The sequence below is a fragment of the Spermophilus citellus genome, assembly GCF_964194105.1.
Source record: "Spermophilus citellus genome assembly, chromosome: X".
Classification (NCBI taxonomy): Eukaryota; Metazoa; Chordata; class Mammalia; order Rodentia; family Sciuridae; genus Spermophilus; species Spermophilus citellus.
In genome coordinates this window covers 5,878,774-5,903,998 of record NC_138190.1, presented here as the reverse complement: position 1 = coordinate 5,903,998, position 25,225 = coordinate 5,878,774, and the positions used below count along the sequence as shown (strand labels likewise).

Genomic DNA, 25,225 nt, shown 5'->3' with positions numbered 1-25,225 from the left:
CAGCCTCATCAACTTAGCAAGGCCCTAAGCAACTTAGTGAGACCCTGTCTCAAAACAAAAAGTTAAAAGGACTGGGGATGTGGTTCAGTGTTTCAGTGCCCCTGGATTAATCCCCAGTACCAAAAGAAAAAAGAGAAAAAAGTATTTGAAATATTTGATAGTTTTCCCAAATGTATTCATAATAATAAAGATTGTTACTTAATATTTGTGACTAAAACAGGAAACTTGCTTATATGCTTGAATTTTCAGGTAGAATGTGGCATGTGTAATATGTAAATTCGTGCATATTTCACTAAGCACTTTGACAAAAGTGGAATGTCAATAAAAGTGCTGGTTTCTTTCTGTTTGGCAGGTTATGCTTCTCAACTTGCCCCCACTGGGAGAGTACCAAAAGCCATTTGCCCATGAGTAATACCTTATTAAACCATCATGGTTTAATGTGGCATATTTTTTCTGGATTTGCATGCCTGACAGTAGACTTCCTAAATAATCTCGTTCAAACTGAACCACAAAAGAAAAATAGGCCCACTGAAGCAGCATTAGGTCAGCTTCGTGGGATGCATTAGCGACCTGTCTGAACAAAGACGGGGACTTAGATGCAGAAAATCATAATGTGGCCTTGGGCCCTGGGAGGTGGCTCCATTGCCTTGCAAATGCATTGCATGACTCATTATTAAACACTGGAGAACAGATAAATTCCAGGGAAGTGAAACATCCACCAATTCAACTGCAGTTAGGTGGGTTGTTTGATATTTGTCTTACATGCTTTTCCTTAAGGAACTCCCACGCCATTTCCAACTGCTCTTAAATACCATATGTCAGATGCACTGAGCAACTGTATTAAGATAAAATTGTTAGCATTAAAGACAGGCGCTTAAATTAGTATAACCCTCAGGCCAGGTATTCTTCACTAAATTGCACAGGCTTTAAACTACCAGCACTCAATTTTTAAAGTTGTACCCATAGCAACCTCTTTGTTAAGGGCATAGTTACCCAAAAGGACACACATATTCTGAGAGAGAGAGAGAGAGAGAGAGAGAGAGAGAGAGAGAGCGAGCGCGCGAGAGTGAGAGAGGGAGCCATGTTAGTTAACTGTGGATGATATTAGTTGGATTTAAATTTAACTAGAGGCATGATTCAGAAGGAGAAGGGGCTTTTAAGTAATTTGTAAAAACTACGTGCTTGGGCTGGGGCTGTAGCTTAGTGGCAGAGCACTTGCCTAGCATGCATGAGGACTGGGTTCAATCCTCAGCACCACATAAAAATTGAAAAACAAATAAAATAAAGGTATTCTGTCCATCTACAACTACAAAAAAACCTTACATGCTTATTTCCAGTAAAATGTGTCTTCATTCCTTCTTTTAATACTGATAGGTCCTTAGGAATGGGATTTTTATTAAAGTATGATAAATAACTTTGTGTTTCAGAAGTTATATCAATAATCCTTTTTCTTCTTATCCATGTCATGCCTACCTACCATTTTCTTAGAGAGGTCCTTCATTTAGTTCACATGACAGGTACTCTGCAATTTTTGCTGTATATGAATTAACAGTCATTTCACAGTTTTTTTTTTTTTTTTTTTTTTTTTTTTTTTTTTTTTTTTTAGCAAAAATGGCACAGGATTGTGGAGTAGTACACAGTTCTTGTAATGTGAGGTCACCCAGCTTCATTAAACCTGTTTTTCAAGAGATGCTATCTGATAGAGTGGCCTTCTTTTTTCCCCTCCTTTATCTCTTTTCATTCTTTGAAATACTGGGGATTGAGCTCAGAGGTACTTTACTACTGAATTATATCCTCAGCTCTTTTAAACACTTTTTTTTTTAACTTCAAGACAAAGCCTTGTTAAGTTGCTTAGGGCTTTGCTTAAGGTCTCCAACTTGTGAACCTCCTGCCTCAGCCTCCCTGAGTTGCTGGGAATACAGATATCTGCACCATGCCCTGCTAGTGCCTTGCTAATTTCTCATATCTGAAATAAGGAGTGTTGGAGAGGAAAATCTTTGCCTCCATCCTCTTTGGTTCAGTACCAGAGACCTATGAAACAAAGTAACAAAAGACAGATTCCTACTGGTAGTGGAAAATGCACATGATTTTTATTAATATTTTTGTGCACAGTAGTTCATGGGAAAGGGGTGAAACTCAAAATAATGATTAGACTAGGGGCACGGTAGCTTATATAACCTTTTAACAATGGAAAGAGAGTTTTAGGTTGTGGGGCAGTGACTAGGAAAGATATGAGGAAACTAATGGAAGATAAGGACTATTTTGGTAAGGTCTGTTTATGCAAACTCATCTTGGTGAGGACTCCTTGTCTCAGATGATAAGAGTCTTTTCTCTCCCTGGTACAGGGGAGCACCTTCCTCAAAGGAAAATTTTATGCATTGCTTTTAGGCAGATAAGGGGAGTGCAGAGAATTCTTTTTATAGCCATTGATTCTCAATTGTCTTTAGCTCAAAATAACCCAAATAGGCATGTTTTGGGGTAGCATATTCTTATCCCCTCCAGGATGTAAACACATCATGCTTGGAGCTTATATTAGCCAGTGTCAGGACCAACTTGATGAGCAAGCAACCTGTGCTGCTGTCCAGTCACAATGGGTTTAATGATGGCTGAATGGGCATGGCTACATTATAATAAAACTTTATGGATACTGAAATTTGAATTTATTCACTATTTTGGGGGGGGTACAGAGATTGAATCCATGGGCACCTAACCACTTAACAACATCCCCAGCCCTTTTTTAACTTTTTATTTTGTGACAGGGTCTCACTAAGTTACTTAAGGCCTCACTAATTTGTTGAAGCTGGGCTTGAACTTGCAATTTTCCTGTCTCAGCCTCCTGAGTCACTGGGATTACAGATGTGTACCACCACACCTGGCTGTCATTTGCTTTTAACATCCCATGAAATAGAATTATTTTTTTCTGTTTGTGTTACTAGAGATTGAACCAGGGCCTTGCCCATTTGCTAGGCAAACACTGAGCTACATCTCCAGCCCTTTGTATTTTTATTTTGAAACAGGGTTTCACTAATTTGTTCCAACTAGCCTCAAATTTATGATCCTCTTACCTCAGTCTTCTGAGTTTCTGGGATTATAGGTATGCACCACTACATCTGGGTATGAAATACAATTCTTCTAATTTTCCTTCTAGCCATTTGAAAAGGTTAAACAACATTCTCAGCTGGTGGACTGTACAAAACATTTGGTTGGGAGGTTTGGGCTACAGAGCCAAAGTTTCAGACCCCTGATCTAAAGAAGCATTTCTCAGACCAGCAGCATCCATCCAAACTGGGAACTCCTCAGAAATGCAAACTTCCAGGCTGGGGATGTGGCTTAAGCGGTAGCGCGCTCACCTGGCATGTGTGCGGCCCGGGTTCGATCCTCAGCACCACATACAAACAAAGATGTTGTGTCTGCCAAAAACTAAATAATAAATATTAAAAATTCTCTCTCTCTCTCCCCTCCCTCCCTCCCTCCCCCCCCTCTCTCTTTCTCTCTTAAAAAAAAAAAAAGAAAAAAGAAATGCAAACTTCCAGGCCCCAACCCCAGACTTGCTACAGAACTTCTGAGACAGGGTACTGTAACCTGTGTTATAACAAACCCTTCAGGAATCCTGACGTGGACTTCAATTTGAGAACTACCCATCTAAACCTATTGCTATGCATCAGAGATCTCTTATCTCTGAAATAAGGAGTATTGGAGAGGAAAATCTTTGCCTCCATCCTCTTTGGAAAATAACTGGCCCAGATTGACTAAATTGGCAACTATGAGGGACTATCTAGGCCTGAGTCACCAGATTTCGGTGATCAGTCAAGGAAACTAATGCTTTCATTGTCCAAATAAGGAAACTGTAGCACTGAGATTTTGAGTGATTTACTCAAGATACACAAGAAAAAAATTGCTAGGTATAATCTATTTGCTTTTCTTTTCTTTTTTAGCTATATGTGGGTTAAATTCATACAATTTGTTATGGATTGTATTTGCCAGCAACTTCAGGGTCAGGTTATCTTTTATTTAGCACTGATTAGCTTAAATACACATCTGGAAACATGCCCTAAATAAAATAAAAACTAGTTTTGGAAACTCATTAGACCAGACAATGCAACCCTAATTAGAAGAAATAAGATGCAGAGGAGCAGGAAAGTCCCATCTGAAAGCACTTTTGGGCCAATGGAGATCTCCAGGATTAGGAGGATGACAAACTGTAAGGCAATGTCAGGAATTGTGGCCTGCCCTGGAGCTACTTACAAGTGTATCCCAACAATTGTTTCCTGTTCCATATCTTGAACACAGGTAAATATGTCAGTTTCTTAAATGTCATTAACGAGTATCTTAAATGTCATTAACGGCAGAAAAACAAACCTAACATTTGCGTGCTTGTAATGAATTTTCTGACTTTTAAGGATTCCTGTGCTTCAGGCCTTTTTAAGGGAACTTTCAAATGATGAGTGCTTTGTTTTGATGTTCTCAGCTAAGGCCTTATCTGTGCATTCCAAGGAAGAAAGAATGCAGATTGTTTACCCAAAATAGAGCTGGAGAAAGTAAGGCACAGATGCAAGTTGAGTTATGTGATGATTCCAAGTGGAGCTGTGTGCACACAAAACTGAGTGCTAGAGATTGTTATTGTGACCTGATCATAATATAAGCTATTATTATTATTTTGGTACTGGGGATTAAACTCAGGGGCACTCAGCCACTGAGCCCCATCCCCAGCCCTATTTTGTATTTTATTTAGAGACAGGGTCTCACTGAGTTGCTTAACACCTTGCTTTTGCTGAGGCTGGCTTTGAACTCATGATCCTCCTGCCTCAGCCTCCTGAGCCACTGGAATTACAGGCCACTGTGCCTGGCTATAAGCTATAATTATTGGGTGTTTGCTCTGTGCTATGTTCTCATGGTATTATTGGTTAAGAGCATGTTTTCAGGGGCCAATAAACCCAAGCATATAAACCCAGCATCTGTGGCCTCCTAGCTATGTGACTTTGGTAAGTTACTTTGCTTCTCTGTGCCTCATTTTTTTCCTCACAGAAAAGGAGGATGGTATTAGTACCTTTTCTAATAGGGAAAAGGAGGAGGAAAGCATGCTCACCACAGTGTTTGGCATCCAGTAAGCACTCAAAATGTAAAATGATATTATTTTTAAACAAATCACCCCATTTTATTCTCACAATAACTTTGATAAAAATGATGCAAGTGGGTCAAGTTCACACAGATATTAGTGTTAGGGTGGATCTTTGGATTAAGACTGTTTTCCAGGGCTGCCAGCCACAGTTCTATAGTACATTGATTGGGAATGCTGAATCAAATATTTATGGCCAGTGTTTTTCCCCACATATAGTATAAACTTCTGGGCTTGATCCACATATCCCTGGACCTTCTTTTCATTTATCCGTGTATATGTATTTATGGGGTTCTGAGTATTTAACCCACTTATACTCTATCACTGAGCTATACCCTCAGCTCATTTTTCTTTAAAATATATTTCTTTTAGTTGTAGTTGGAGACAATATCTTTATTTTATTTTTATGTGGTGCTGAGGATTGAACCTAGGGCCTTGCACATGCTAGGTGAGTGCTCTACCACTGAGCGACAACCACGGCCCCTATTTTATATATTTTTGAGAAAAGGTCTTGCTGAATTGCCAAGGCTGGCCTCAAATGTGTGATCCTTCTGCCTCAGCCTCCCAAGTCGTTTGGAATTACAAGTATGTACCACCACTCCTGGCCCCTTATTTTTAACTTTGAGATAGGGTCTCACTAAATTGCCTAGGCTGGCCTTGAACTTGCTCAGCCTCCTGAGTCTCTGGGCTTATAGGCATGAGCCACCACTCATAGCTCTATTAAAGAGTTCTAAATGTCTGAGAAATAATATTCAAATGAAGTTTCATTTTATTCTCTTTTGAAGTATTTATTTACAAAAGGAAGGGATTTTATTGCCTATTTTGTAAATAGTTATGGTATTTGATATGTTAAGGTGAGGGATTTGAATAACATCATACAATGAACACAATATGCTCTTTGGAGGGGGGGGTGTACCTGGGATTGAACTCGGGGACACTCAACCATTGAGCCACATCCCCAGCCGTATTTTGTACTTAGAGACAGGGTATACTAAGTTGCTCAGTGATTCGCTTTTGCTGTTAGTGGCTTTGAACTCGCTATCTCAGCCTCCTGAGCCACTGGGATTACAGGTGTGGGCCACTACACTGGGCAAAATATACTCTTTTTCATTACATTATCTAAGATGTATCAAAAGGCCCTACTAATATTTCTGTTAAACTGTATGGGGCCTGGTAATTTTGTTATGGTCACCTTCAGAAATCAAACCATTATCTAGGTGTAGTGGCACATATGCCTGTAATCCCAGTGAGTGAGGCTGAGGCAGGAGGATCGCAAGTTCAAATCCACCCTCAGCAGTTTAGCAAGACCCTAGGTAACTTAGAGACCCTGTCTCAAAATAAAAAAATAAAGAAGGCTAGGGATGTGGCTCAGTGGTTAAGCACCCCTGGGTTCAATCCCCTGTACCAAAAGAAAAGAAATAATCCAATTGGCAGACAGGTAAATGCATCTTCAATTGGGAAAATTAATCTATCCCAATTAAGGGAATTCAAAACCACTGAAAGGTCTAACAAAATTAAAATATGGACACCTACACTAGAGAGATGTGCTATGTAATATAGTAAAACCCACCAGGAGGTATTTGGGCTGAACTAAAAAGGAGCTAATAAAAGAAATCCCATATCTACCATGGAGCAGTTCAGTGTCAGGCTCCCTGGAATATGTGGCAGGTGTATGGTTGAAATATGGGGAATTGGACCAATCTCTGACTTCAGAGGTTGTGTTCTTTCCAGCAGTGGTGTGGCAAACCTGCTGCAGATGCAGTTCCTCTTTGGAATGAGGCATCAAATCCCAGTCTACCCATGACTGGCCACAAACACTCCCTCATCTCCTGAGCCTCATGCTGAGCTGTTGGGATCTTACCACTTAGATACTGATATGGTACTAAAATTTCCAACCACAAGCCACCTCCAATTTTTTTTTTTATCACAGTGCAGCTTCAAGATAAGCCGGGAATTTGTTATTTACCTTTTAAAACAAATTGATGTACTTTAATAACTCTTATTTGCTGTAAGTGGTTCTCCAAATTTGGGCTCTGCTCTCCCTACCATTGGTAAGTAAGAAAGAAACATTGTATATGCCTATTAATAAGGTAGCCCTCAGGGAAAATGATGTTGTTATGCAGGGCAGCATGTGGATTTTAGGGAAATTTCTTTAGGACTGTGAATGAGGTTTCCTTTCATTCAGAATTTCCCACTGGCTTTCCCAACATAGTACACTTGTATTTGTGTGATTCATTCCCACAGTTTTGAATGCAGCCTTGAAGCTTTTTACCTTATTCAGAGGGAATTGGGTCATCAATGGTTTAGCCATGGATTTCACTAGCAACATATAGGTATCTATACATCTCTATGAATTGATTTTCATCATGTTGAAGGCATCCAAAAGATCTCAAACATAGAGACAAGGACCTCCTCTAAGCAAAGGAATTTGAGGGACCTGAATGCCTTAACTTCACACTAACAAAGATTCAACAGTATACCTTCTTTATGCCAGAATAGTCAATCATTCATTCAATGAGTATTTATTGAGTATCTACAATATGCCAAGGATTGTTCTAGGTTCTGGTGATATAGACTGGCACAAATGGGCTATGCACTACCATCATGAGCAGAACTTTCAGTGGAGACAAATAAATATGTAGTAGGTCTAATGATGCCAGGGGTTATAGTAAGGGAGAAAGGGAGTGCTATTGGGGTTAGCAAATTGATATTTTTTTAATGGAGTGACATTTTAACAGAGATCTCAGGAAGTGAGAAAGCAAGGCTTTCAGCTATGGAAATGGACAGTGACATACTTATTCAGGCACAGGGAAGAGTGATCTCAGAAACTCTGAGTCCAGGACAAAGAGCAACACAAAGAGCCTGTCTTGGTTGGAAGAGACTGAGTAAGGGTGACAGCAGTAGGAGCTAAAGTCTTAGGAATGTCTCAGTGTGTGTGTGGGGGGCGGGGAGAGGGCAAATATCTGCATATCCTATAGAGTCTAGGGGATATAGTTCAGTGTTAGAGCACCTCTAGGTTAAAAAGAATTGTCCTCTTTAATACATATGGAGAAAGCTAGGGCACTGATAATCAATGTTTTCATTTTTGCCCTTGAAACAATTTGATATACTTATCTTGCATGGGGGAACAGTAAACGAAAGCCTATCTCAATATGTGTGAATTCATAAGTGGTTCCTAGCAGAGGAAAATCTAACCAGTTATAAGGAAATAGTCTGTCCTCAGCTATTAAATGAGATGAAAAACACCCTGATCTGTGTCTAGCAAAGGAAAGAGATGTATAAACCATGATTCATAAGTAGTTTTTATCTTTATCATCATCTTAAATCCAAGTCTAGCTATTATGTGTGAAGTGGAAGAGGGTTTTCACCAATCAGAAATGACATTACCATCCTGGCAATCTTTGTGGGCATTTGAAAAGTGTCAATCTACAAGATAAAACACTGAATTTTTATAAGCAAGGAGTGCAATTCCTGTGCACAGCTTCTTTTGATGAAAATTTCTAATCACCTTTTTATGTCCATGTGATTATAAATGATCCAGCCTGATTTGCTTGTTTCTAACATGCAGAAGTGAGATCTGATTCACAAAAGTTAATTTTTTTAATCTCTAAGACTAATTTAAAAGCCAGTTTGGGGCATTAAAATATTAAAAGCTTGAGGGACTAATCCTTTTCACCTTTAAGGAAAGTGAGATAAAAGAATAATAAGAAGCAAAATGGTTATAATATGGAAAACGGTTACCAGCTACTCCTACCTACACTCAAACCTACCAATAACAACAACAAAAAAAACCCCAGATTTTAAATCAAGAATGATATCATTAAATGAGTAAGAAGAAAAAAGGAGTTTTGATTACGCTAATGAATTATTAAGGCATCTGGGTTGTAGAATCTTCATTCCTAGAGATTTAAAAGAATGCTTGTCTAAAACAGTTTGGATCAGGGCTAATATATGTATTTCTGGATACACATGGCAAATCAGACACAAACCTTGAGCAAATTAAAGCTGTGGTGGGGGAAACAGGAAATGCCAATCAGCTCATATGCGCACTACATGGTGACATTACACTTGGGGGTTCAGAATGGGCCATCAGGCATGTAATTTCTCTAAAATTCTACTATGACTCTTTCGTCAACCATAGGTCAAATAATCATAAAACACTGTTAGTTCACAGGAAATGAATTTAAGGATAAAAATTGCTTTAATTGCAAGTGAGTGCCTTTTTATTTTTCACTGTTTAATTTTTATCAAAGTAATACATGTTCAAAGTATAAATGTATTAAAGACTCATAATGAAAACCAGCAATCTTTGTTCCATCCCTCTCCGCCCTAGGGGTAATCATTTTCAACTGGTAAATATTTCCTTTGGTATGTACTTCCATATTTCCCATAATATCCTTTTACTGCTCTTTCTTGGCTTATGAATTTTAGACATTATCTTTAACATTCTATATATGATCAAAAGGGAATTATCCTTCCCTATGTTTGATCCCCAGCACCACACACACAAAAAAAAAAAAAACAAAGAAAGATGGAATTTATCCCTTTTCATTCCCACACCACCTTTTCCTAATATAATAGTGTCACAAAATTACTTTACCTAGTTACACAAATATCAAAACACTGGTTCAGGGCTGGGGTTGTAGATTAGCAAGAAAGTACTTGCCTAGCATGGGTGAGGCCCTGGGTTCTATCCTCAGCACCACAAATAAATAAAAGTTAAAAAATGACCATTCTTGTATCAAGATGATGATAGATACATACAAATGTATTGCACCACATTAAAAAAAAACTGGTTCTAACAGATTAGTGATTAATTTTTCTCACAAAACATGAAGTTCAGGACTCAGGGCTCATATAGAGGCTCCAAAATGTCATTAGGAATCCAGGATGTTTCTAGCTTTTTTGTTATCTAGTCTTTACATTGTGGTTTATCCTCCTTATGGCCCTTAGGCTTTGCAAACATATTCCTCATGGGGAAATCTGGGAAGGGTAAAGAGAAGTATGTGTCCCCTTTAATGATCTTTCCCCAAAGTCCTACATAGGAGCTTCTATTACCGTTTTGAAGTCTATAATAGTTTCACTTAATCACCCATACCTGTAAGGAAAACTAGGAACTATTCTTCATTTGGACGAATTTCTGCCCTAAATTGAAGTTCTTTTGTAAAGAAAGAAGGGAAGATGGATACTGGACTGATGACTAATTGTCTTTGCTACAATTTTCTCTGCTACAATATCTGTATCAGAGTTCACTGTCAATTTAAGGAGCATTCTATGACTGTGCTTCTGTTTTCATGCAGTTTTTGTTTTTCCTGGAGTTAATGATAGCCTCACATTTTTCTTATATTTGTGTGTACCTGTTTAATTTAAAACCTCAAATTTAATCTATCAGTGTCATTTTTTCCTCTTTAGAGATCTAACCTCCCAGAGTCCTTCATGTTCCTGCTACAATTTAAAATTGGGCCTTTCTAAAATGATGCATCTATCATCTTGGACTTTTCTTACCTCTCTCTATATTGGATCCTCTATTTTCCCAGTCTCATTGGCTTATCTTTCCAGGTTTAATTCCCTTATTTTGCTAAAACACATCTTTGAGTGGTTTCCAAAGGAACATATGGGATGCAAAAATTTTCAAACTTTGTGTGAAAATAATTGCATACAATCCTGACATTTGATTGATAGTATGGCATAATATAGAATTGTCAATTAGAAATCATTCATCTCAAAATTGTATTGCTCTCGCTGGGTGCAGTGGCACATGCCTGTGATCCCGGCAACTCTGGAAGCTGAGGCAGGAGGATCACGATATCAAAGCCTGCCTCTGCAATGTAGAGAGGCCCTATACAACTTAGTGAGACCCTGTCTCAAAATAAAATATATTTTTAAAAATTGCTGGGGATATAGCTCAGTGGTTAAGAAATTTTATGTCTCTTACCTTCCAGGGATACCATTGAGAAGTATATAATAGATATTTTAGCAAAAGTACATCTTTTATGAAGAAGCCTTCTACTGATAGAGGTTTTAAATTATTATTGTTAGTTGCAACAGTTCAATAAGCATTTATTAACTAATACGTTCTTACTTGTTGCAGGAGAGGTAAATGTTTGGGTTATGTGATTTTTTTTAACTTGGCTGGGCTATGGTATCCATTTCTTCAATCAAATATTAACTTTGCTATGGAGATGTTTATAGATGTGATTGACAGCTACAATTAGTTGACTTTAAGAAGATTATCTTTGATCATGTGGGTGGGCCTCATCCAAGTAGTTGAAGTCCTTCACAACAAAATTGAGTTTCCCCCCCAGGAAGAAGTTTTGCCTCAAGACCACAGGGTCAGCTCCTACTGACCTGCCCTATAAATGCCAGAATTGCAAGTCCCTACAGCCATACAAACCTGAAACAATCTTATATGTGTATTATGCATCCTATTGGCTCTGCATCTCTGGAGAGTCTTGATTGATATAGGCCTCAATGAGCTCAGCATCTAGGAAGAACAGATAATAAGATTAGTAAAAGATAATTGTTTCAAGCCAGGCATTGTGGTGCACCCCCTGTAATCCTTGTGACTTGAGAAACTGAGGCAGGAGGATTTCAAGACCAGTTCAAGACCAGCCTTAGCAACTTATTGAGGCCCTAAGCAATTTAGTGAGACCCTGTCTCAAAATAAAAAATAAAAAAGGGCTGGGGATGTGGCTCAGTGGCTAAGCATCAGTGGGTTCCCCAGTACCCCTCCCAAAAATTGATTTAATAATTTTCTTCTTACAAATTCCAATAGAAAATTATGGCAAAAAGTAGATGACTTAGAAATTGTAGAATTACTCTGGAAAGTAGGATACTACTGTGTTTAAATGAAGCAGAAGGGTTCTATTGGGAATGGAGACAAATTTTGAGAGTGAGAGGAGGCTACAAAACCCCTTAGAGCCAGGCACAGCGAAGCCTATAGTCTCAGCTACTTGGGAAGCAGATGCAGGAGCATCAGTTGATCCTAGGAGTTTGAAGCCAGCCTGGGCAACATAGCAAGACCCTGTCTCAAAAAAAAAAAAAAAAGGACTGGGGGTAAATCTCAATGGTAGAGCGCTTGCCTAACATGTATGAGTCCCTGGGTTCTATCCCTAGCACCAACAAAAACAAAATCCCCCAAATCATAACAAAAATGAAAAGAACAAAAAGCCCTTGCTAAATTCATGCATACATCATTTACCAAATTACTAAGAGAAAGAGAATGAAGAATCAGCTGTACTTAATCAACAAAATCTAGAAAATGTCTATACATTTCATCTCTAAATGCATACAATGATTAGTTATAATTGAAACTTAAAATTACATGATTTGTTTTAAGATTTTAATTTTCAAGTGAGGAATTCTCAAGCCTAATTTATTTCAAACCCTGACTGATGACCATTCAGTCAGTTCTGCCCTGCATGAAAGCCTGCCTTTAGGGGGTATTCTCCTAAACTATGTCTCTTGGTGTGTATGTGTTTTATTTCTGTATTCAGATTCCTTCCCTTCTTCCAGAGTTAGTCATCTGAGACATTCATGAAACAAGCAATAGCACTTGCACCAGGCACACTTCCTGATTTCATTCAATCTGCCCAACTGTCCCCAGAGAAATCTGGGGCTTAGAGATGCCAGTTGGTTCACCTGGAGTCCATCTGTCAGTTGTAGCCAAGTCAGCACCACAAAGAGATTCCAAATCCCATTTTCCCTGTCCTTACTGTAATGTGGCACTGCTTCCCTTAACAACAGAAAGAAACTAACTTAATGAGACCTGTCTTCAGTGAGCAGAAACTTAATTCTTTCCTGTGGCTTCCATAAGAATTCTAGATAGGATTTTCCTTCTCTAAGCAGGAACTTATGTTGTTGTCAACTTAAATTATCTTCACTAATCACCTTGAACACAGTGTTTCTCAAATTTTCTTCTGCCCTCATAAGAATACAACAACTGGATTTCTAGAACTTCTTGGGGAGAATAAAAGCAAAACACTATTTTCATAGATCCCCAAGAATGTATCCTTACACTGGATACATTCTTCTAGGTGACTATGTCGCAAGATCAGCTTGATTTTCATTGATTTTATTTTTCTTCTTGTGGTGCCACAGACTCCAGGGTCATGTACATGCTAAGCAAGTGTTCTATTATTGAGACACATTCCCAGCCCTTTTCAATTTTTTTTTTTTTGACAAAGGGTCTTGCTAAATTGCCCAGGCTGGCCTCAAACTTGTGATCCTCCCGCTCCAGCCTCCCAAGTAGCCAGGATTACAGGCATGTGTCACCAGCTTCACAAATTTGTATGCCATCCTTGTGCAGGGGTCATGCTAATCTTCTCTGTGTTGTTCCAGTTTCAGTGTGTACTGCAGAAGTAAGGACTCTCTTGAATTTTGATGATGTATCTTGACACACATTAGAATAGACTATATGCAGTTAACAATATTCAACCATTTGCAGGGGTACTGGGGATTGAACTCAGGGGCACTCGACCACTGAGCCACATCCCCAGCCCTATTTTGTATTTTATTTAGAGACAGGGTCTCACTGAGTTGCGTAGGGCCTCACTTTTGTTGAGGCCGGCTTTAAACTTGTGATCCTCCTGCCTCAGCCTCCTGAGCCACTGGCATTACAGGAGTGCACCACCATGCCCAGCTCAACCATTTTTCACCATTCTGTAGGCTTTGACCTATTAAGTCATTGAAGGAAGTGGCACAGGTATGGTTAGTTATCCTTCAAGAGTGTGTATCAATATTCATCTGTGTCTAAGTAGGGCCTGTCTCTTAATATCTACCCAGAAACTTATGTTCAGTTTGCTGCAGAGGACTGTGTATAACCAAACTCGCACAAAACTCTAGAGGATTATCATCTGGGCTGATTTTTAAAGGAAGCACTGTCAAGATTTAGAACATCCTTTTAGCTAACATTTGCAAACTGTTAATCACAGACTTGGGATCAGAACATCCATTTCTTTGGGGGAAACAAGTTTCTTGCTTCACTTTACTGGCTTGTACTGTTACCAGTGGATTATGAAATCCTCACTCAATGGGAAACCCCCAAAGGGCTATTCATTTCATTTAACATTTTTAATACCTTTATTTATTTATCTTTATGTGGTGCTAAGGATCAAACCCAGGCCTCACACATGCTAGGTGAGCATTCTATCACCAGCCACAACCCCAGCCCTTCATTTAACATTTTAGAAAGTTATATTTACATGTAAATGCAAAAGAAGACTTCACTTATTTCCACCATTCACTTTTCTTAGAGATCGTCCAAATCATTTCTGGAGACAGCGTATTATATAACACTTAGTTCAGACTATTAGACCAAGTATCTTAGACTGGGTAATGTATAAACAATAGAAATTTATTGCTCACAATATTGGAGGCTGGGAAGTCCAAGATCAAGGACTTGCTCTCTACTCCATAGATGGTGCCTGTTTCTGTATCCTCACAGGGCAGAAAGGGCAAACAGACAACCTCAGGCCTCTTTTATAAGGGCTCTAACTAACCCATTCATGAAGGCAGAGTTATAATGACCTAATCACATTGCAAAGGCCCCCACCTCTTAACATCATCACATTGCAGGCTAGGATTTCACAATGTGAATTTGGGGTGAGGGGACAAACATTCAGACCATAGCAGGCACAAATCAGAATGATTCTAATCTGATACACTTAGGTTTGATTCTTGGTAAAACCATTCATGAAGGTAAGACTTGAGTATCTTTACTTTGCCCCAATAATCCTGCCTACCAATGGTGATTCCTACCTTTTGGTATTTGGATGGAAATTAAATGGTGCACATTGTGATGTGCCTGGCACAGTGCTTGGCTCATAATAGCCAAGACACCACCATTAGCATTCCTGTCTTAATACATAATGATGCTTACCTCCATTATTTTATCATTAATAGCTGTACTTCTTACTTTTTATCCCCTTTCATTTACCTACCAGAGATTATTATAGAGATTCCTCCTCAAAGTCCTAGCTCAGTGGCTGAGAAGATGTATAAGTATATAGATGTAAATGTATGTGTACCTTCATATAAAACCACAAAATACATTGTCTCATGAACATGTCCATGAAGTTGGGGTTCTGTGCTAGAGGATGGTCTCTTCCCCACTCCAATCTAGATATAACTTGAACATAGCAGTGTTAAGGTGGGAGAAGGCATTATGTTTACTGTTGTCAGAAGTTCAGAATAGATCCTAAGTGATGGTAAAAAGGTAACTGTAAGAGTTGTATTTTCCAAAAGATTCCTTTCTCTTCCATAATGTAGTAGTGGCAGAGTTTTGATTGTTGTCTATATGTAGGGGAAAGCTAGTCACTACATTTTGTTTTCATTCTATAATGTTTATACATGCAGGTAGGTGAAAATAGCTGAGGTTACAAATATATATATATAAGATACCATTCTTTGATTTTAAATTTGTTCTTTTTAGATATACATGACAGTAGAGTGTATTTTGACACATACATACATGGAGTATGACTTATTCTAATTAGGATCCCATTCTTGTGGTTGAATATATTGTGGAATTACACTAGTTGTGTATTCATATATGAACACAGGAAAATTATGTCTGATTTATTCTACTGTCTTTCCTATTTCCATCTCCCCTCTGTTCCCTTCATTCTTTTTATCTAATCCAGTGAACTTCTACCCTCTTCCCCTGCTTATTGTGTGTTAGCATCCCCATATCAGAGAGACCATTTGGACTTTGTTTTTTGGGGACTGGCTTATTTCACTTAGCATGATAGTCTCCAGTTCCATCCATTTACCTACAAATGCCATAATTTTATTCTTCCTTAAGGCTGAGTAATATTCCATTTTCGTTATGCATTCATCTATTGAAGGGCACCTAGGTTGGTGCCATAGCTTAGTTATTATGAATTGAAGTGCTATAAACACTGATGTGCCTTTGTGTATATACTTGCCATTGAGACATTCACACTAAATATAGGAGAGAGACTCAAGAATATATGATTGCATTTCAGTTTGGAAGAGAATCAGCAGAGACAGATCATGGTCTGCTCAGCTGGTGCTTCCCATCTCCTTTCCAACTCCAAGTTCAGCCCTCTCCTCACTGTAGGAAGGAGGGAGTATTTATACCATGGAAATTGGCAGGACTACTACAAATCTTTACTTATTTACTTATTTATTACTACAAATCTTTACTTATTTATTTTGAGAGCTGGTTGTTAAAACATTGCACACCACTGGTGTTGTAGAAGCTGCTTTGTGAGCATAGAAGGAAGGGAGACATTACTTTTTCTTGGGGTATCAGGGGAAACCACTAAAGAATATTGACATTTGAGATCATAGCATGATGGGAGAATGGGTCAAAGGAGAGAAAGTGGCAGAAACTTTGAAAGGGCACCATCCTTGAGAGAGAAAATCCTAACATATGTGTATATATACCTTTGACGTGATGACAACATACACTTCTGAGAAGCTTCTGTTAAATAAATAGATGTGTGGTGGGTTCTAACTCCAGTGGTAGCAGGCCTGGTAGCTTCCTATGTTATGGGGCTAGGTTATGCCTAGGGCCAGGATAGGTGCAGTCTCTCTTTTACAAGTGAATCAGAGTCCTTCAGCAGTAGGAATTTGTTTCTCAGGCTCCTCTGCAAACCTACCAGTCAGATTCCCTTAGAGAAGGGCCCTAAGGATTTGCATTTTTAACAGACTTCCTAGAAATTTCCTTGCAGTCTCAAGTTCACGAATTAACCTTTCAAAGCATGATTTTGCTACCCAGGGAATATCTGGTAAAGTCGGGAGACATTACCCATCGTCTTGACCATGGAGGTTCTACTGGCACCTAGTGGGCAGAGTTTAGGGATATTGCTAAACATGCCACAGCACATTGAGTGGCTCCACTATAATTACTGATCCTGATGTCAGTAGTGCCAAGGTTCACAAGCACTGATCTTGGGCTTAGTGAAGGGCTCTGAAGTAAATACAAGAAGTGGACGAGACTGCTCAGGTGGGGGCGGGGCTGGGACAGTAGGCAGATTGTGAACACACAGCAGGATGGCAAATTTTCATAGAATTGGGCCAAGCTCATACATATTGAACCCATGTGGAAGACACTCCTGAAGCCAATGACTCATTATTTACTAAGTTGTCTTTTTCTCTAATACCAAAACAATTTAAAGTATTTATTGAATTATCCTCACAAATTTGTGGTCACCACTTTGGGAAAAATATTACTTGATCTATACAAAGTGGTATTTGCTCAACTTGCTCTTTCATGAAATCCAAGAGGTAGATTTTCATTGAAATCATACTAAGGGTTGGAAAGAGGTACTGTTTAAAAGGAGTTAAGAAAGCAAACTTTGGAAATTCCTTTTTAAGTCTGGGTTGAAGTTTCTAAGAAGCCAGTTGGTTCACCTGCCATCCTGCTGAGATGATATCCCAGTTTGTCTCTGTTAGTAAGCTCAGCAGATGAACCTTGTGTAGGTCAGGGAAACCATAGTGAAAGGTAGATGCACTTATTTTTAATTTTTTTCTTAACAAAAATGTCAGTGTTGCTTTTAGAAACATACAAGTCAGCCAGCCATATTAGAGATGGAATTAAAGTTTCCTTAATATTGTTTAGAAAAGTCAGCATTTATTGTTCTATTGAGATTTTTATTTGAAATTATGCCTTGGGTCCTCATTGATAAAGATCCTTGTTCATTTGCTGTATTTCAAAATATTTGTGTGCACAGCCCCATTAAGATTTGTTTTTCATAGAGTTTCTTCAGTTTCTATGGAAATGAGGTGGGTAGCAGCTCCTTCCTTTGAGAGCTTGTTTCAGTTAAAGTGTTAACATAACAATTTGTTTTCCTTCCCAATGTCTTTGCAGAAGTAGGTATCCAGTGCAAGATACTCTTTTAAAAATACCCTTGGGTACTGAGTGTTGAACTTTCCTGGCTGAAATAATTCTGCACTTTCCAAATGTTTTAATGCTTCTAGGGAGCTCTTAAAAAATGCAAGGATTTAAAGCCCGAAGCTAGTTATTCTTTGAGCAGACGCAGGACTGTTAGATAATAGAACTCATCCTTTACTTTGGGAGCTCTGGGCACTGTTTCCAGCTGCTTCCAGTCATTTGACTCCTGAAAGCTACCCTAATCCTCGCGGAGGCAGCCTCTCTGGCTCCCAGGACCACCCCCTGTTCCTGATTGGTGAGGCTCCTCCGCGGCCCAAGCTAGCCGCCTACGACGTCCCTGAGAACTGATTTGAAATAAGAGCCAGGCGGTCCTCGCTTCTCTGCGCCCGACTTTTCATAGGCTGGGAAAGAAAAGGTTGAGAAACTTGACATTGTCTTGGGCAGAGTGCGTGTAGCAACAGATCAAAGAAAAAGAGGACGAAAACGTGCTCTTTGCTGCCTGTGGATTTCACCGAGTTGCTTTTGTCTCGCGGGCTTCTGTTGGCTTTAGTGTCTGCACTAAAGGCTTGCGGCGTGCGCTTCCATGCAGCTTGCTCCCTGCCGGATGGGTCATGGAATTCTAAACATGAGGCAGGTAAGGCTGGCGGCTGCGCTGGGCTGGCGCCGGAGAGGGAGGGCGCAGCGCGGGACTCCTGCGACCTGTTACTCCCGAGAGCTTGAGGAGTTAGCAGATGCCTGTCCGAGGAAAGACACGGATGCATTTTCCTTAGGCGACCCAAGAAACAGATTACCTGGGGGCCCCCCACCACCCGTACCTCCACACCCGTCCCTAATTTTGCCTCTAATGGTGGTTGATGAAGTCAGGCAGTCATTGTAAAGGACTCAAAGCGATTTGTAGAATACGTAAATACATTGCAGTTTACGGCTGCTGAGGTGTATTGTGCAGGACGTATCTCAAGCTTTTAGCTTCTTTCCTGTGCTTTGGGTTAGAATACAGACAACTGAATATCCTGAAAAAGAATTACAGGGGGCCGCTTATCTCATTTTAGCTCCCAGTTCTGAGCACTTAGTGTGTTTATGGCTGAGAAGGCGTAACCAATCCGAATGGTACACACAACCCTTCCAGAAAAATGCAGATTTGTTTGCTCTGTTCTAGCAGTTTGGGAACTGTATTGCTTCTGGACGTGAATAGACAGCCTTGAAAGTAATGAGCAGAGAAAGGGCTTGGGGATTACTTAAAGGAGCCTTTGAAAAGAATTCTAAACCAGCAGTTTCTTCAGTAGCTCTGGGGCAGGATGATAAAATTCCTTATCAGCCCAGGCAGAGGTTTATAGCTTTACCCTTTAGAAAGGAAAGGAAAGAAAAGAGTGGATTAGGAAGCCCAAGAAAAGGGTGTAATTTACAACTCCATCAAAGTTATGGAAGAATCTTATGTCAATATTTAAATGTCAAGATCAATACTCATATAAGGAGAAGACTGGAAAGCCATACCAGTAGGCTGAGAAGGGCAGAGATTATGGAAGAGTAATATTACTTTGGCCAGGGCTAATAAATCTGGGTGGGAAAGTTAGCATCTGTATTGTCACCAGAAAAGCTCCTCACTTTTTTTTTCCCCAAAATGGGGTGGGTACTTGCTACTTTGGTGCCCACTTTGGGGTCGGTCAGGGGAAGTGAACCTTCTCCATTGTAACTGGAGCAGAGCGTTTGGAACTTTCCCTTTCTTGCAGCTTGGGGTGGGGGGTGAAAGAGGACCCTATGGTATAGTCAGGGGTAGAGACCCTCAACCTCTTGTCCCCTTGTTTGCTCTTTGAGCAAGCATGCTTGGCAAGTTTCAGTGAGTGCAGAAAAGCACATGCAATGCCTTGTGCTTTCAATGAATTGCATTTGCCTTGCTAGAGATTGGGCAGAGGCTGGTTTTCTTTAAGTTTAATAAACTCACAATCCAGGCTCGTTCTTTTAATGTCTAGTAATCAGATGGGTTGGGGGAAAGGAGTGAGAAGGCAAACTGGAAAGGATTAAAGAGGAAAAAAGGGGAAAGCAAAAACATTGTTGACTAAGCTGGAACAAAGAAGTCATTTGATCCTGCGTGGAGCCACCTGTCCTCTCCTCCGTGGTATCTGAGCTCAATTTCCAGAATCCCTGTGCCCACACAATTCCTCTGGTATGATGGCATTCCCTTTGCCTGATGCCCAAGCTTGGGATGGTTTTTCCCATGAATAGCTGTGGCATTTTATATGAGGTTGGAAAACAGCCCAGTATTCAAGTTTTAAGGATACAAGTACATATGTAGTAATTCCTTATTTATTTAATGAATGAACAACTTTTTATCCCACATCTCTATACACCTAATTTTTTTTGCCCATTGGGTATTGAAAAGAGGATGGGATGGAGGAAGTATCTAGAAGAGAGGGAGAGGATCTTTGTTCATACAAGAAACCCAGGCAGTTAGTTCCAGAAAAAGAATGCAGGGGGAACTGAGATGGTGGCATTATTGCTTGGGCTGATTCCAGCTTGATTCTAGTTTCATATGGGGACAACTTGACTGCTACATCCAGGCAGGGTGAATCGCACCCACCAGTCAATTTGTCATCCCAGCCCAGTAACCCCAGCTGGATTTGCAGGGTTAACTTTCAAACCGACCCATGTGTCATCAGCTCAGCAATGAAATTCAATCTTTTTGTTGATGAGTGATCTGTCCCTAGGGCTGCACAAATGCTGAACAGTGGCGTGGCAGCCCAGAAGAGACCCCTGCCACTGACTAGCCAGAAATCCAAGGTAGCCAGAAATTGCCAAATGAGTTAGAAAGCTATCTGGCTAGTTATAAGGTTCAACGGGGTTTGGGATTCTGCCAGGTTGGCAGAAAAGGAACCCTGTAGGATAGAATTCTTTGAGGGTTGGTAAGGCCACACTGAGTTAGGGCAAAAAAAGTATAAACCTGACTTGCCTAATTTTAAAGCATGTGCCAACCTTTCTCTGCACTCTAATTGTAAATAGGAAATTTTCCTGAACCTTCCTTGAGAAGGAATTTTCTATGTTCCCAGGCAAAAGGAAAGGCATGGCCACCTGTTCTGGAAGCCCGGCCAAAAACAACAGGTTTGCCTATGGCATTCCCACAACTGCAAATATCTTCCCCAAGTAGTGAGCTACCTATTGTCCCTACACAGGGGAGGGACAAATACTTCATTATCAATCTGGGAGAAAGAATCAGATTTCTCCTGACAAAATTGTCTACCAGAGGGCTGAGGTTGTGGCTCCGTGGTGGCTCAGTTGCCTAGCATGTGTGAGGCACTGGGTTCAATTCTCACCACCGCATATAAATAAATAAAGGTCCATTGACAACTAAAATTATTTTTTAAAAAATTGTCTACTAGACATATTTTGTGCTTTTAGAACCCTGAAAACTTCAGAGAAAACTCTGAGAGAAGGTGTAGGGTATATTTCTGATCCACTGAAATGAGTCACATAGCTGCTAAATTCTTGCAAGACTAGGATGCTGCTGTTCCAAGGAGGCTGTGACTCCATTTGATTAGCCCCTTTTGCATTCTTTAGATTGGAATTAAAATGCCCAAGGACATCTGGCTTAATAATGAAAGTCTTCGTATTAATCTTTCCTTGGAGGATTAGAAAGCCCTTTACAAACATGATCTATTTATTCTCTGTCACATCCCCAGGAGAAAATGAAGGGCAATTTGATCCTCATTGAACAAATGGTGAGGCAAAGGGACAGAAAGGTTAAGTATAAAGAAACACAGCAAGTGTCTGCGGAAAATATTCACCTACCCAGAAAGATTACCTGTGTAGGTTTGGGATCTGAAAATGCATTCTAGGAACACAAACAGAACCTCTCCTGTAACATCCGTTTTCTTATCATTCTGTAATCAGCATGTAGTGTCCCAAATGTGTTGTGTGGTTTCCTTCATTTGAATGTCAGGCCTTTAAATGTTCAAAAGGCCTTTCTGTTCTCATTTGTCCCAACACTGAGATCAGTCCACTTTTATGACATCTAATAGGAAGATACTCTAACCAGAATTTTAAATATGCATCAGAGAAACATTCCCTTTCAGCAGATGTTTTAAGTTTTTGCACATGGTTTAGAGAGCTCAATGTCTTCAACATATGCTGAAATTTTAATTTCTTCCCTGCTATCTCTCTTTCAGAAAATGTTATCATTGTAGGGCCCACTGTCAATTTAAAGACAGGCCTTTATTGTTTTTTTTTTTAAATAATTTTTTTTTTCAATTTGGCTTTGCCTTGCCATTTGCTGTGACTTGTGCTTGTAGATTGCTTGGCTATGGACCACATGGGCTACAAGCAAATCCCTTAATTGGTAGTTGTATGTTATCCTCAGACATTCCAGCAAGTTTTAAGGCTAAGTGTGTATGTGGATGTCTCCTGGCTTTGATCCCTTGTGTGGTAAATAGACATCCAAGGTAGCTATGGCAACCTGGGCTGTGCATTGGTGAAAGGGGGGGATTTGGTCACTGGACAAAGAGCAATCTGTTTGATTAGAAAAAGATGGGGCCAAATCAGGATATTTTAAACCCACATGATTTGAGGATTCCAGTTCATCTAAATCGTTTGTATTTTTCTAATAGGCAAAAAGAATTAATGGCTGACCACATCAGAGTATTTTGCAGATGTAATTTAAATTCTTTTTAATCAAGTGGTTGCTACTTTCCAAAAGCAAACTTCTGAAAGGAATGTCCAACATATATCAATGTCATCCATATCCTTATTGTGCTTAGTGTGGATGTTCTTATTTTCAGAACTTGATGGGATGTTAAAAGAAAGCAGATCTGATTGGAGGTATGCATTTCAGCTATTCACCTGCAGGGGTCAGGCTTGACGTTTCCATGATGGAAGACCAGGCAGTGGGCACCACTGCAGGGAGCCCCAGGCAGAGCCAGAGAGAATTACTCTGCTTATTTGGAACGATTAGTTAGCAATTCTTTAATCTCATGAGCAGAGCTACTATGAAAACGAGTTCATTTAAAAATACAAAAGCACAGTGATTACAAATACACTGTGATTAAAACAAGGGCAATAAAGCCGGCCAAACAGGAATCTAATCTCCATTTACACATAGGGCAGTTTATTGGGAAGATTCTGGCCCATTATCAACCCCTTTTATTTCATACCAAGCTCATCTCAAATAATTCTAGAAGATTATTTGCCTGGTTTTATGACCTGGAATGCTCTAGAAGTTTCTTTAAACCAAAAGATACAATATTAGGGATTCATGTGGATTTACAAAATTTTCTTTTTCCTCCAGAGGAAAACATTCATTGACACAAAGTGAGGATGTTTATTGTCCTCCAGAAGGCTGTGTCAAGGAGTTAAAAAAATTGAAGCAAACACCCAGAGAAGACTTTCCTTAAAAAAACAAAACAAAGCAAGCAGAAAACCCTAAAAATCTTATCTGCTTTGTGCTTTAAAAGAAAGGTTCTGAGTAAAAAAGGCAAGAACAGGGAAGAGGTGTTAATCAGTTATAATTAATATAAGTGGATATCAAAGGTTTCATATTCAGTCAATAGTTTATGGTGAGTATAATATCAAGGCTCTCCTTCATTGCTTGTATCACTCAACATTCACTGAATACTTACAGAATTGATATTCAGTAAAGCTACATGGTGATTATTATATGCCAGGAGATTTCTGGGCTCCAAACATGATTTCTATATGATCTGTGCCCTCAAAGAATTTTCAATCTTATGTACAGTTTATTGTACCAGTTTATTGTACCAATGTGAGTTATGGCATGGGCGAAATGGCTGCTTGTTGATATAGAGTTCCACTTGATAACTGATGGTATCCAAAGCTTTAATGAACTTAGGGGATTTGACAAATGATTTGATTTGTAATTGTGAAGTTTAGTTGATTTTTATCTGTGTGTGTCCATTTGTAGAAATTCTTAATTTCCTTGTAAAATAAATTAATCATAATTATCAATGAAGCAATCCCCAATATAGAAATGCCTTATGTTCTATTCTATTACATATGTAAAAATTTATTATTTAGTTTAAAATTAGATTTAAATTAAACATAAATTTAACTGATATATAACACATAAAAATTGTACATGTTAATGTGATGTTTCAATACCTGTATATGTGTAACCAGGCTAAACATGTCTATCTCCTCAAACATTTGTGACTTTTTTTGTGTGTGGTCCTGGGAATCAAATCCAGGGTCTTGAGCATGCAAGGCAAGGGCTCTACCACTGAGCTACATCTTCAGCCTCATTTATCACTTCTCTATAGTGAAAACATTCAAAATCGTCTTTTCTAGTTTTTTGAAGAGATACAGTCCACAGTTTCTATCTATAGTCACCCCACAGGGGAACAGCACACCAGGGCTTCTTACTCCTATCTAATTGCAATTCATTGATCAACTTTCTGGTGTTCTGAGAATTTGTTGTTTGAAACCAGAAAATTTTCCAGTGAGAAATGATGCTATAATGGGAAGGCTGAGGCAGAAGGATCACAAATCACAAATTCAAGGCCATCCTCAGCAACTCAGAGACCCTGTCTAAATAAATCAATAAATAGGACTGCAGATGTAGCTCAGTGATAATGTGCCCCTGCATTCAATCCCCAGTACCCCCTCCAAAAAAAAAAAAAGCCTTTTGAAAAATAATCAAGTTCCGAGTTTTAGAGACATAGTGACTTTTTTTGTGTGTTCTGGTTATTTTTTTTTAATTTTATTTATTCTTTTTATTTGTTTTGTTTTGGTACAGGAGATTGAACTCAGGGGCACTCAGCCACTGAGCCACATCCCCAGCCCTATTTTGTATTTTATTTAGAGACAGGGTCTCACTGAGTTGCTTAGCGCCTCGCCTTTGCTGAGGCTGGCTTTGAACTCGCGATGCTCCTGTCTCAGCCTCCTTAGTGTGTGCCACCATGCCCAGCTATTTGTTCTTTTTAGATATACATGAAAACTTCTGTTTTGTACAGTATGGAAGCATAGAAGGAAAACAAAAGAGTTGCTACTATTGGTAACAGGACAGTTTTGGCAATTGAAATAGGTTAAAAAACTGCAAATTTTTCCTTTCTCTCTCCATCCTTCTAATATCTTCTGGTCCCCCCAAACCCTCTCCCTCAGCCCTGTCCTAATATACAATGAATTCATAATTGCCCATCTTCCCACCCTCCCCTTCCCCACCTTCAAACCACAGTCCTATTTCCTGGAGACAAAGTTCTCCAGCATATGTTGAGAGAGAAACCATACAGAGGAATCAAAGCCATTTT

At 39.4% G+C, this 25,225-nt stretch overlaps 1 protein-coding gene across 3 annotated transcripts in view; it reads left to right on the top strand.

Annotated features, from left to right (window-relative positions):
- MID1 (midline 1) overlaps nucleotides 1-25,225 on the top strand; it is a 361,503-nt gene that overhangs the window by 178,140 nt on the left and 158,138 nt on the right. Inside the window, exon 1 of one of the 3 annotated variants that reach the window (XM_081278341.1) lies at nucleotides 18,374-18,612. The exons of the other annotated variants lie outside the window; for them this stretch is intronic. The gene's annotated coding sequence lies outside the window, so the exon portion shown is untranslated. Of the gene's footprint in view, nucleotides 1-18,373; nucleotides 18,613-25,225 lie in introns of those variants that run through there. 3 annotated transcript variants of the gene reach the window in all.